A 14632-nucleotide genomic window follows, 5' to 3' on the forward strand; every position below is an offset into this window, starting at 1 on the left:
AAATTGATTTAGGTTTTTTTGTTTTGTTTTGTTTTTTAGTCGTATGACTTTAGATTTAATTTATGATGCAATAAGTATCAATAACACATTTACATTTATTTATTTAGCAGATGCTTTTATCCAAAGCGACTTACAGTTTACATCAAGCGATGTAAGAGGCAAATAGACACAGGAAGTGCTCGTAATACCAAGTTTCATTGTTCAAATAAGTACAAGCTAGACTGCAGGGTTTAAGTAAAGAGAAGCAAAGGTTCACAGACTATGCTGTGTTATAATTACAATAAGAAAAACTGCTTTCGTCAGGTTATCTTTACCTTTTATCACTTAGTCAATGTTTTTATCCAAAACGACTTGCAAATGAGGAAGAAAAAGCAGTTCTCGCTTAGGCAACAGTAACATGAGAAGAGCTGCAATACAGAAGTATGAGCCGTACAGAGACGTGGGTGTGGGTCACAGTCAAACAGTCTTTTTATTGTATGGTTTTATGTATTGTTGTCTTTTTTTTTTTGTAAGCCTTATATGATGTATTGTCATTCTATTTGTTGTTCAGTGGTGGTGATTATAACATTTCTGAGAGATCAGACGAGAAATTCTCATGAGATATTAAGTGTGATAATGGCATCTGGAATGATATTTAAAAGCACAAGTCCAATACAGACATAGAACACATATGTTCATATTTATCACATACTATCTATGTTTTAATTGTTCATGATGCATTTGCATCATGAATGTATAACACTTTAGAAATGGAAGATCAGAATGGTAAACAGCAATCAGAGTAAACATTCCTGTGTCAAATGTAAACAGCAGCATGTCCTCACACACACACTGCTAGCTGTTGTGCAAATAAACCATTTGACTGAAAGCAGGGAACTTCCAGATGAGCGGGACCTGCTGATCAGAGCATGTTATGTGTTTATTATGCAAATTACATTGTGAGGTCACATTTTTATGGACATATATATGCAGTGAAGCTCAAAAGAGATCTCTATAATCAGAATCAGAATCAGAATGAGCTTTATTGGCCAGGTATGTTTACACATACAAGGAAATTGTAGTAGTGACAGAAGCTCCACAGTGCAGCAGAAAGACAGCAACAGGACACAGATAATAAAAGAATAATATCCAAATAGGCAATGTACAAAACAGCAAAAACACAATATATAATATAGACAATTATGTGTGTACAGGTCTGATATGTGCAAATTTGAAATGAAAAAAAATTTATAAATAAAAAAGTAAGCAAGTGTGATGAATAAATAATAGAGTTGTGTGTTCCGTGTTTTATTGTCAAGTGTTCATGAGATGTATTGACTGAGGGAAGAAACTGTTTCTGTGTCTGGTCGTTCTGGTGCTCAGAGCTCTGTAGCGTCGACCAGACGGTAACAGTTCAAAGAGGGAGTGTGCTGGGTGTGAGGGGTCCAGAGTGATTTTACCAGCCCTTTTGCTCACTCTGGATGAGTAGTTCTTGGAGAGTGGGGAGGGTTGCACCAATGATTCGCTCAGCAGTCCGGTTCGCTCAGCAGTTCATGAGGGGACTTCACACAGCTCCAGTGATCTGTTGAAGATCTGTGTGAAGATGGGGGCCAGCTGATCAACACAGGTTTTTAGGCAGGCTGGTTGCACACCGTCTGGGCATGGTGCTTTCCTTCTTTTGTTCTTTCTGAAGAATCCCACAACCACAATGCTGGAATCGGTTCAGGTGGTGGTCATGTGTGCAGTTGTGCGCATTGTCTTGCACGTACATGTTGAAGTCTGACAAGCCAGTTCCTGTGTTCAATAGATGAACTGGAATAGATTAGAGTTTTCCACCCATGCAACACCGATTTAACATAAAACACATTAAATAACCACTTGGTTCATGCTTAAACAGAACATTTATAAAAATGAATAAGGGACATTAGATAATAGTTTATCTAACATATCAGCATCTCATAATAAAAAAATGAGATGTCCCTCTAAAAAATAATGTGTACTATATTTTTTAAAAGGACCTAATATTTTAACACATAAACATAATTTGACAATATTACATTTTATTTTACTACTACTACCAATAATAATAATAAATAATTATAAAATACCAACTCAAGCTTCAGCTTCTCTAGCACTGTTGTCTCTTTGGAAAGTCAATTAAATATAATATTGACTTGAAAGTAACACAATATTACAGTAATTATGGTAGTCTGTCAGCTTCACACCGCAGTCATTTTTCTTTAGATGGACAAGGCTTATATTTTCTTTGCATGACCTATATGTCTTTAACACGGAAATCACATTTTTTACTTTAAAGACGCTTTTTAAAGACGCTTTTAGTGAAGGCAATAGAGTCGCTTTTATTTTGAAATATATGAATGTGCAGTGGGTTACTATAACGAAGGTTTGTTTAAATATTCATATTTCATGCTTTCGCTATTGGAAGGTTAAGGAGGAACTTTTGCGCGGCTTACTTAATATTCATAAACTCAGCCTTTACCGTAGTAGGGAAGAGATGAGATATCACATGATTATAAACACATGATCAGTTCCACTTCAAAATGGCTTTAGAGTTTCAGAAATATTCTGCTGGTGTAGTTGTGGTTTTGGCGTGTGCGGCTCGCTCCAGGAGATGTGGAGCTCCGCTGGAGTCAGGAGCCGAGGCGCAGTGGTTCATCCAGAGACTCGAGCCTGGAAACAGGTACTTCACTGCACAGAAACCTGCTGCTGCACATGGTATATGCGTGCACAATGACATTTAAATGGTACTCCAGAGTACTTCTGAAAAATACCATGGCATTACTCTCTCTCTCTCTCTCTCTCTCTCTCTCTATATATATATATATATATAAAATTAACATAAACTAAAAAACACAACAAAATGACTAAAACTCAAACTTAAATCAAACAAAACAATAAAAATTTATAAAGTATCTCAATGCTAAAATAGCCCTGATATACAATAGTAATATACATAATTTCCAATATACCTTATTTATTTTCATTGTTATGTTTTTGAACAGTCTCTTATGCTCACTTATGCACCAAGGCTGCATTTATTTGATCAAAAATAAATTAAAAACAGTAATATTGTGATTTATTATTACAGTTTAAAACTGTTTTTTTGTTAATGTTTCTTAATATGTTTTAAAATGTAATTCATGCATTTCAAGCTCAATTTTCGAAAATTCGTCGTTACTTAAGTTATGTGACCCTGGACCACAAAATCAGTCTTAAGTGTCAATTTTTCGAAACTGAGATTTATACATCATCTGAAAGCTGAATAAAGGCCGAGATACAACTATTTGAAAATCTGGAATCTGAGGGTGCAAAAAAAAAAAATATTGAGAAAATCGCCTTTAAAGTTGTCCAAATGAAGTTCTTAGCAATGTATACAATACAATGTATTTTTGGCTATTGCTACAAATATACCCCCAGCGACTTAAGACTGTTTTTTGCACCAGGGTCACATATGTTTGCATTATATGTTTTTATTTTATTTTATTTTTTCACAGTCTATATGACACTAAAGGTTCAACAACCTTTTCCTTCTTTAGATATATTTTGTGAATGATAGTTTCTATAGACCCGGTGGATGATCGGGGGTGAAGGTCCGGCAAACCCAGCCTGGATGCAGTACGGAACCTGGCTGCTTTACGCACAGAAACTGGGCGCCTTGTGCTTGTTACTGGAGCACCGATTCTACGGGAAGAGTCACCCAACCGAGTAGGTGAAAGAAAGAAATAAAGAAAGAAAGAAAGAGAGCACCTAACAGGGTCATTCAGAGTTATGAACACTAGATGGCACCACAAGCCAGTCACTGCCTTTCTGCTCTTCTCACATAGAGGATATCTCTCTGTCTATATATTAGCTCAATTATTGATTATTGATTGTTGTGTTTTGCGTTTCAGGGACCTGAGCATTGAGAATCTGCATTTCTTCAGCAGTCGTCAGGCATTGGCTGATCTTGCTCACTTCCGCACAGTTACCGCAGAGACGCGGGGCCTGACCAATAGCAAGTGGGTTGCCTTTGGAGGCTCCTACGCAGGATCCCTCGCTGCCTGGTTCCGTCTGAAGTACCCACACCTGGTCCACGCCTCGGTAGCGACCAGCGCACCCGTTCACACCACTGTCAACTTCCCAGGTGCGTCTCATATGTAGCACATTCATTATGAGGATAAAGCAGTGAATTACAGTCGTTTATCTTGTTTGAATTCAACATGACAAAATAAGCTTTCCAACCATCTGTCATATACAGATGCTTTAAGAAATTAAGAAAACAACTTATAAATTCCCACTCTCCACCCTCCAGCGCTCTCTCCACCCTCAATACCACGACTGAGGTGCCCTTGAGCAAGGCACCGAACCCCCAACTGCTCCCCGGGCGCTGCAGCATAAATGGCTGCCCACTGCTCCGGGTGTGTGTTCATGGTGTGTGTGTGTGTTCATGGTGTGTGTTCACGGTGTGTGTGTGTTCACTGCTGTGTGTGTGCACGTTGGATGGGTTAAATGCACAGCACGAATTCCGAGTATGGGTCACCACACTTGGCAGTATGTCACTTCACTTCACTTCATCTTCAGAAATCATTCTAATATACTGATTTGCTGCTTAAGAAACATTTCTGATTATTAGCAATGTTGAAAACATTCATATTTTTGTGGAAACTGTGATAAATTTTATTTTTTAGGATTCTTTGATGAATAGAAATTTTAAAAGAACAGCATTTATTAGAAATAGAAATCTTTTGTAATATCAGAAATGTATTTGCTTTCACAGTCAATTTAATGCAAAATCATCATTAGTTATAATAATCTAGAGGTAGTTACAACTATTCTTTAGTAAATGAACACAAAAGGAACATTTAAAATCACATTTACTTAAAGGTACCAATATAAAAACATAAAATGGTTGTTGCAACAACAAAGAAACACATTAGAATAAGAAGGCGGTTAAAAAAAAAAACAACAGAATTTATTTGAATTTATTTCAGAATAGAAATCTTTTAGAAATGATAAATGTCTTTACTGCCACTTTTGATCAATTTAATGCATCCTCCAATAAAAGCATTCATTTCTTCTTCCTGACCCCAGACTGGTAATGTATTACAAAAAAGAGATAGTATAAACATTGTTTTTTCTTGTCTCTGTCGTTCCTTATTTCTTGTTTCCAGTCTGCTTTTCTTGTCTTGTTTGCTCTTCCTCTGTTCCTCAACCCCCCCGTCTCTTTCCTCCATGTTTCTGAACAGCTGGATGTCACCATGACATCCGAACCACTTTTAAACAGGACCTTTCTCTGACCTACAGCTACACACACACATTAATCAGCAGTCATCGTGGCCGCGGTCTGCCGAGGGTGTGTATTATGTCTGTTGGGTCATATTTAAAACAACGCCCCCGTACAGACATTAAAATTAAAAATAAATGGAGGGTTAATTATGGCGATGAGCAACTGTCTCTGCCGTGGAGACATGAGATACATGTGTTTTGCCGTCTCTCTCCGTCTGTGTGGTTAGATGATGGCGAATGAACTGTGTGACTGTGGTCTGTCCTGCAGTGATGTCTTGGAGCATCGCTCCTCAGGATAGTGATGTCGCACTGACCACTTTCACAGAGCTTTTCATTGTGAGGGGCTCTTAGATCACTGCAGCGCTAGAACAATAGCTTCTCATATCGTGTCCTCTCATCTCATGGCATTGTTTAGCATGTGCTGTTTGTCCAGTCTGTTGCCTGAAACCATGCAGGATCTTCTCGGTTTCTGTGAGACGTGCATAATTATGTTTACAGCTGTTTCTGCTCTCATTTGTCAGCCAACATTTATGACAGTTACATCATATTTGTGCTGCTGATTTTATCCAGTCATCTGAGGCTTTGATAACAAGGGTCTTGGTTTGCAACATTACTACTTTTAGACAACGTCTAACATTAAACTTCAGCCTAAAACATGTGCCATGAAGGATTCCTTAAAGCAATGGTTCACCCAAGATGTAAATGAGTTTGTTTCTTCATCAGATTTGGAGAAATGTAAGCATCACATCACTTGCTCAGCAATGGCTCCTCTGCAGTGAATGGGTGCCGTCAGAATAAGAGTCCAAACAGCTGATAAAAACATCACTATAATCCACACCACTCCAGTCCATCAGTTAACATCTTGTGAAGTGAAAATATGCTTGTTTGTAATAAACAAATCCATCATTTAGACATTTTTTATTTTAAAATATTGCTTCTGGCTAAAATATGAGCCTATACTGATGCTTTCTACAGTGACAAAATGGTCTGACCGGACCTGAGAAAAATATGCACAGATCAAACACCCTTTATAAGCAAAAAGAGTAATAAACAAATACGATTTTAATGTAAAAAACAATAGTAGATGGACTTCTTCACAGGATGAAGCATTATTATGGATTATGGACTTGTATTTTGGGCCAAAGTGACAGTTTAAAGTTAAAAATTCCTTAATGATGGACTTGTTTTTTACACACTCTTAGCTTTTCACTTCTCAAGATGTTTACTGATAGACTGGAGTGGTGTGGATTATTGTGGGGTTTTTATCAGCTGTTTGGACTCTCATTCTGACGGCACCCATTCATTGCTGCATTGTTGTTGGCTCTTTGACAAATACTTTTGTTTTTCTATTGTAAGTCACTTTGTGTCTGCTAAATGCATAAGTGTAATTTTGTTGTGTAATGAGTGTTGAATTTTTTTTCTGTGGTTGCAGAATATTTAGAGGTTGTGTGTCGATCGCTGGCGGCGGAGAACTCCGAGTGTCCTCTAGTGGGGAAGAAAGCATCAGACACGTTGGCAGAACAACTCAATGACCCGAAAACTTATGACAACATCACAAAGGACTTTGGTAACACTGGTTTTAAGAAATTAATACATTTATTCAGTAAGGATGCATTAAATTGATCAAAAGTGACAGCAAAGCCATTTATAATTATATTTCAAATAAATGCTGCTCCTTTGAACTTTATTTATTAGATAATCCTGAAAAAAATAAATGCCTTACGGTTTCCACAAAAATATGAAGCAGCACAAAATTGTTTTCAACATTGATACTAATCAGAAATGAGCAGCAAATCAGCATATTAGAATTTCTGAAGGATCATGTGACACTGAAGACTGGAGTAATGATGCTGAAAATACAGCTTTGATCACAGTCATAAAGTTTACATATATTCACATGGAAATTTTATTTGAAATCATTATATTTCACAAAATTACAGTTTTTACTATATTTTTTGATCAAATAAATGCAGCAGAAGAGACCTTTTTTTTTTTTTTAACAGGCAAAAATTACATAACTCAGTTAACTTACAGAGTATTCAGCTGTTTGACAGAGCTTGATTTCATCAATCTGGAGTTGATTGGAAATGGGTTATGATATTATCGTTTAATATATATATTTATTACATGTCCTTGATTACATCAGAGAGAGAAAAGCAGTCATCTTTCAGGTGGCAATTTAATTTGTCATTTTAATTGATTGATTATCTCAATAAATAGGGTAATTTTTTTTTTTGTTTAATGTTGACTTCACTTTTGCAAGGATGCATTTATTTAATCTACTTGAACTGGGGATTGTATAGGTTTGTAATGGCACAGAAACATGAGATGATGTATAATACATGTGTTTTGCAAGGACTGAAAAGGCCTTTCTGTTGCAGTTGCAGCCGCTGGACTGTGACTATCCTGGTTTCAGTGTCCTTCTTTGTTCCATTCGACTTGATGTGTGTGTGTGTGTGTGTGTGAGAGATTCTGAGATCCTGGAATGCCGTCTGTGCTCCGTAGCTCAGTTATGGAGCAGGGTCAGTCGTCACAGCACGACCCGCAGAAAGAAAATACTCAATCTAAAACATCCTTCATCTTTCTCTTCCTTCCGGCCCACAGACTTCCTGCTGTCATGCCTCTAGCTGTGTTTGGAATGGACTACAAGGAGCTGCATACTGTTTTCATTCACTTGTATGGTACAAATAAGCGAGAAATCAGAATTTTTACGGTACAAAGTCTGTTTTAGGAGAACTAAAGCACTTTTGCCTAATATTTTATTATGTATTATTTTTTGGGAATGAATAAATGAATGAATGATGCATTTATATAGCGCTTTTTATTGTGTGTTGCTGTACACCCAAAGCGCTTTACAATCATGTGGGGGGACTCTCCTCAACCACCACCAGTGTGCAGCATCCACTTGGATGATGCGACGGCAGCCACAGTACAACGGCGCCAGTGCGCTCACCACACACCAGCTACAGGTGGAGAGGAGAGAGAGTCATAGAGCCAATCAAGTATATGGGGATTATTAGGAGGCCATGATAGACAAGGGCCAGTGGAGGGAATTTGGCCAGGACTACTCTTTACGAGAAGTGCCATGGGATTTTTAATGACCACAGAGAGTCAGGACCTCGGTTTAACGTCTCATCCAAAAGAAGGGGCTTTTTGACAGTATAGTGTCCCCGTCACTATACCGGGGTGTTAGGACCCACACAGACCACAGGGTGAGCACCCCCTGCTGGCCTCACTAACACCTCTTCCAACAGCAACCGTTTACACCGGAGGTCTCCCATCCAGGTACTGACCAGGCTCAACCCAGTGGGCAAGTGGGCAACCTGTCTTGGGCTGCAGGGTGACATGTTTTTAATTATAATTATGTGTCTTTCCTCCCAAAATTCTTAAATTCTTCATTCTAATGTGATTTAAAAAATCCGATTAAATATAAATCTGTTTATATTTCTCTCTCTCTCTCTCTCTCTCTCTCTCTCTCTCTCTCTCTATAGATATATATTCACTTCAAAGTGAAAATATATTTTTATGTATATAAATGTGTTTTTGTGTAAACCATGTTTTTTGTCAGGATTCCTTGGTTAATAGAAAGTTGATAAGCACAGAAATGAATAGAAAGTTGAAAAGCTATTTATTTGAAATAGAAATATGTCACTTTTGATAAATTTAACGTGCCCTTGCTGAATAAAAGTATTAATTTCTTTCAAAAGAAAATGTTACTGACCCCAGACTTTTGAATGGTAGCATATAATCAAACTATAAGTATACTTATATTGATATTAAGTAAAAAAAACAAAAAACATTGTGACTTATAAATTATTTGGACATTATGGTAGAAAATGGTCTGCAAATAATTGAAATAAAATGATTTAAATTGAAGTACAGTTTATCTGGATGCATTATGATAATGATAATTTTGGGGAAAATGTGGTTAGTTGTCCTGAAATGCCAATGTCACAATGTAAAACCGCTTCATGGTCCTAAAATAAGCTTTGAAATGTGAGCTGAACGTGTTTTCCTGTGATTCACCCACACAATGACCTAATGCTTTCCCAAATATACAAACTGTTCCCTGTTCTGCTCACCCGTGTGGGATGCCAGATTTGATGATGTCAGAGCGTGTGGGCGGAGTCTCGTGGTCGAGTGTTTAAAGTGGACAAGAACGTGTGTTCCTTCGCAAATTATTTGGCGTCCAAATGATGCATTTGTGTATGAATAGTCAGCATAAGCCGTGAAATCATTTCTTTGTCTCTCAGGTTGTGCTCTAAGCCCCAGATCCAATCCCAGATGGATTCTGCGTACCTTTTGGAGTCCTTGGCTGGGAATTTCATGGATGTTGTGCAGTACAATGAGGACAACCGAGTGTTTGAGGTGTGTGAGGTCACTGTGTGTGTGTTAGAAACCACAAGCACGGAAATGACATGATCAGAATGAAACGGGTGCAGTTCATGAAGCCTCTGTCAATCAGATCAGAAGTAAAGTCAAAGAGCCAGCAAAGCTCAAGTCAAAAACCAGATTGGTAATTTGTCGAGAGTGTGTGTGTGTGTGTGTGAGAGAGAGACAGATAAGAGGCTGTATATTGTCAGGACCTCTTGAGTCAGATTACCAATAAACCGCTGCGCTTCAGAACAGCAGGAGCTTTTAGAGCGGCAGCATTGAGTTACAGAGAGAGAGGAACTGAGTGAATGAGAGGAAAAACACTTCTGGAGACAACAGACATTTATAATGGGACATTTTTGGAACGTTCTAGGAAAATAAATCTTGAAGAAATAGTTCACCCAAAAATGAACATTTGTTCAAACTCAAAATTTGTTAATCAGAATAGATTTGGAGAAATGTAACATTATAACACTTGCTCACCAAAGGATTACAAACACGCAGCTTTTATCTTCTCCAGATGTTAACTGGAGTGGTGTGGATTATTGTGATGTTTTTATCAGCTGTTTGGACTCTCATTCTGACGGCACCCATTCACTGCAGAGCATCCATTGCTGAGACACTGATGCAATGCTACATTTCTCCAAATCTGATGAAGAAACAAATTAATCTCCATCTTGGATGGCCTGACATTGAGCAAATTTACAGCAAATTCTCATTTTTAGGTGAACTATTGCTTTAAAGCAGATGTGGTTTGCGAACACAAGCTCTCTCTCTGTCTCTCACTCACACACACACACACACAGATTTCCTGGAGTGATCCAAGCAGTGATTGAGTGGTTGAGTGGAATTTGGATTAAGAGGTGTGTCTGTAATCAGAGTCCAATCTCTGAATGTTCTTGGAGTTTTGGTTCTGGTTCTGATAGATTACAGCTCACATCCTGATTACGAGAGACTCTGAGACTTTTGTCCTGAAATGCCTTTTCGGAATGTGTTGGGGTTTTCTAACTACAGTTTCTGACAAAACTGTTTCATGAAAAAATCTCTTCTTCATGTGAGATAGAAATTATTTAATGCATTTTTTTTTTCATTCTGAAAATGCAACAAGATTTCATTTTTAATGTTTTTATTGAAGTGTAACAATAAGAAAACAAAAATCAACAGCAAAACAAAACAGTGAAACGCAAAAAAAAAAATCCATCATAACATTAACAAAGAATATATTAATAAAAATAAACACAACAATAGATACAAATCACATAATATATTTAAGATTTTCCAAAATTAAACAGATAAATACATTTAAATTAAATAAAGATGACCAAATCAAAATTTAGAGTAGAAGCACATTGATTAACCAAACATTATGCGTTTAGGCTTGTGAACCATTTTAAATAATACATTAAAGTTATATAATTAATGAACCATTTATTTAATGTATTTATTTCCGTGCAAAAAAAAAACCTAACAATTTAATCAATCTTAAAAAACAAAAACAAAAAAAACGGTTCCATGCATTTTTTTTTTTAAACCTTTCTTTTGAAACAATTTTTGGGCAAGTCATTAAAATGTACTTTATATTCTAAATATATGTATGTATATGTGTGTGTATACATCCTCATTTATAGCAAAGTAAATGTGTGTGTGGGCACTAACATCACAATAAAGGTGTTGTGCAGCGTGATGCTGGACTCTTCGCTAGGCGAGCCGTACGATCGATACGCCGCTGTGGCTCGACTGATGCAGAGCACATTCTCTCAGCGCTGCATAAACACCCAGTACAAGAGCTACATCCAGGACATGAGCAACACGAGCTGGAGCGGCCCCGAGGCCGAAGGAGGTGTGCTCGCTCGCGTGTGTGTGTGTGTGTGTGTGTGTGCATGCATGCTGATTTGTGTGTGCTGTGTTTGTCACACTGATGAGTGTGTTTACATGTGTATGTGATGTTCCTCGCTTGTTTTCCAGCTTGCTGCTTTATATTACAGGAAGTCTGGGTCTCTCATTTGTCCCTTTTCTATGTCTTTATGTGTTTTCCTTTATGTACATCCATGAATGAGAACCAGTATTTTGTGATTTCAACTCAAAATGTCCAAGAAATTAGATTTAGCATGAAGATAATGAAGCCTAATTAATCAGTTTATTTTGTTTATTCATGTGTTTTGTTGATTTGGTACTATTGCAATGCAAAGAAGGGTTTTCATGTTTTATAAATCCATTTGGCACTTTCTTTTATAACAATCTTGAATTCAAAATCACTTTTGTTTGTTATATGTTTATTAGAGTATGTATGATTTTTTTTTTCTTCTTGATGTCCAAAATGTTGTCTATAATATTTGTCCAAAAAATGAAGTCTAATGAATTTATTTTAGTTTTATTTTATTGTTGTATTTATTTCATTTATGTAGTTATTGTTTTATATATTTTTCTAATTTTATTTTATTTAGATATTTTATTTTATTGATTCGTATTTTTTTTAGTTAGTTTTTTTTTTTTTCATTTATTTTTTGAGGATGCAATATCAAAAAATATTTTATTTGTTTTTATTTGCTTATTAGTTATTATAAATGTAGGCAGAAATTATTACTTATATAAATATTACTTATTTTTGTTTTATATTTATTTTAATTTATTTAGAAATATATTTTGATTTTAATTATTAATTTTCTCTGGTTTATTTATGTATTTTTCATTTAATTTTATATTTTTGGGGATGTAATATCATATTTAATTAGTATTTATTTCATTTTTATTTTATTTTTTTTATTTAATTGCTAATTTGGTTTATTTACGGATTTGCATTTAATAGTTAATGTTTTGTTTTATTTATTTATTTATTTTTTTGGGGGGGGGTATCAAATATTTTATTTATTCGCTCTGTACTTATTTTATTTTATTCATTAATTTTGTTTTTATAAAATACAGTATCATGAGAGACTTTGCAAGATTTACCCTGCGTCTTCTAATTTATTAAATATGTCATTATTCCATAATGAAGGTGGAAATGAAGCTGACTTTAGTTTGTGTGTTTAGGGCGGCAGTGGGTGTATCAGACCTGCACTGAATTTGGTTTTTATCAGAGCCTTCAGTGGATTTCCCTTACCGTGAGTGTGTTCTAGAGTCATTTTTGTGTCTATCTGTCGTCCTGAGGTTTGTTTGTTTGTAGTTTGCAAATGCATTTTTTTTTTTTTTTGGCTTTCATAAAAACAAGCGCATTGAACTTTCTTCCATTTTGATCTTTTATACTTCAGCTATCACCTGCAGCAGTGCGCTGATATTTATAATCTGAGCACCTCATTGGACGATGCTATTCAGCAGACCAATGAGGAATATGGAGGATATGACATCAGAACCACTCGTATCGTCTTCCCTAATGGTTCCATTGACCCCTGGCACGCCCTCGGAGTGACCCAGGACATCACAAGCGATCTTCCGGCTGTCTTCATCAAAGGTCTGTCCCATCTTCATTTTCAATTATTCCTGTGTTGTGCTGACTCTCACTGGTCTGATCTCTCTCAGGTACGGCTCACTGTGCAAACATGTACCCGGCCCGAGCGGAAGACCTTCCTCAGCTGATTTTAGCACGGGACCAGATCTTCATCCTGCTCCAGAAGTGGCTGGCCGAGTGATTGACAGGAGCAGCAGCCAATCAGGCTGCACCGACGTGTGTAATGGCCAATCATGGTGTTTAATGGTACTATTGCAATGCAAAGAAGGAAACATTGAGGTTTCTCAATAAAATAAATTGTATAATGTTGAAAACCTTTATGATTGATTTATGACTTTGATTTCATGTTGTGTTTAGGTGTGTGTTTGAGGGGCAACTGTGTGTTTTTGCTGGAAAATAAAAAATTCCAACTTGCAATTTTTTAACAAGACTTTTTTCTCACAATTCTGAGTTTATATCTCATAATTCTGGTTTTAAATCACACAATTATGAATTCATATCTTGCAGTTCTAATGTTTTTTCTGAATCTCAATTCAAATAACTCAATTCTGACTAATTTTGAGTTTACTTCTTGCAATTCTGTTTTTTCCCACCACAGAATAAAAAAGTAAAAAGGTGTTTGCGACTTAGCTAATTAGCAATTTTGAGTTGATATCACGCAATTCTGAATTTATATCTTGCAATTCTAATGTTTTTTGGGGTTTTTTACCCTCTGAATTATGGCCTATAAACTAGTATTATGGCCTATATGCAAGTCTGTTTTATTTTCTCAATTTCTTTTTTGCACCACAAAATAAAAAATAAAAAACTTAAAATATATAAAAAATAAACAAACCTTTTATTTAACAAGTCTACATTTATGTCTCACAATTCTGACTTTTCTTCTTAGAATTGTTTATATCTTGCAATTCTGAGTTTATATTAATTCTGAATTTATATCTTGCAATTCTAACTTCTTTTCTCAGAATTATGTGGAAAAAAAATCAGAAATGCAAAATTTTCTTGCAGTTTTGAGTCTACATCTCACAATTCTGTTTTTTCCCCACCACAGAATAAAAAAAAAAATGAAAAGGTAATTGCGACTTTTTAACAATTCTGACTTTTTCTCACAACTATGAGTTTGTCTCACAATTCTAACTTTTCAGAATTGCTAGAAAACAGATAAAAAGTTGAAACTACTCTTTCCAAAACAGTATAAAAAAATGAAAAAATCTTCCATAGTTGTCTTTCCTTTTCAAGAGACATCAAAGTTGAATACAGCCGGTGTGATATGAAAGAACTGCATAATATAACTTCAAACAGACTGATTTAGCAATATATATGTCTTGTTTGTATAATCCAGGATGTGGTTTTCAAAGACATCAGCACAGTTTTTATAGAAAAGCAACTACCCACATAAAAAAATACTATAGTAATTTATAGTAAATGCTATAGTGTTTTTGAACCATACTATAGTAAAATACTTTGTTGTGGTAATTAGTTGCAGTGGTAATATAACAACTATTGTAATGTAAACAAATTAGGCTACTTCACCCAATACTGTAATAC

At 35.9% G+C, this 14632-nt stretch overlaps 1 pseudogene across 1 annotated transcript; it reads left to right on the forward strand.

The window, feature by feature from the left end:
- The first annotated feature begins 2540 nt into the window (after positions 1-2540).
- LOC306851238 (putative serine protease K12H4.7) lies at positions 2541-13265 on the forward strand (annotated as a pseudogene). Its single transcript has 10 exons — positions 2541-2723; positions 3566-3705; positions 3891-4123; positions 6698-6832; positions 8551-8605; positions 9519-9635; positions 11268-11479; positions 12670-12740; positions 12888-13087; positions 13156-13265. The product of its transcript is annotated as a putative serine protease K12H4.7 (transcript).
- The last annotated feature ends 1367 nt before the right edge of the window (positions 13266-14632 follow it).

This window comes from Barbus barbus, assembly GCF_936440315.1.
Source record: "Barbus barbus genome assembly, chromosome: 31".
Classification (NCBI taxonomy): domain Eukaryota; kingdom Metazoa; phylum Chordata; class Actinopteri; order Cypriniformes; family Cyprinidae; genus Barbus; species Barbus barbus.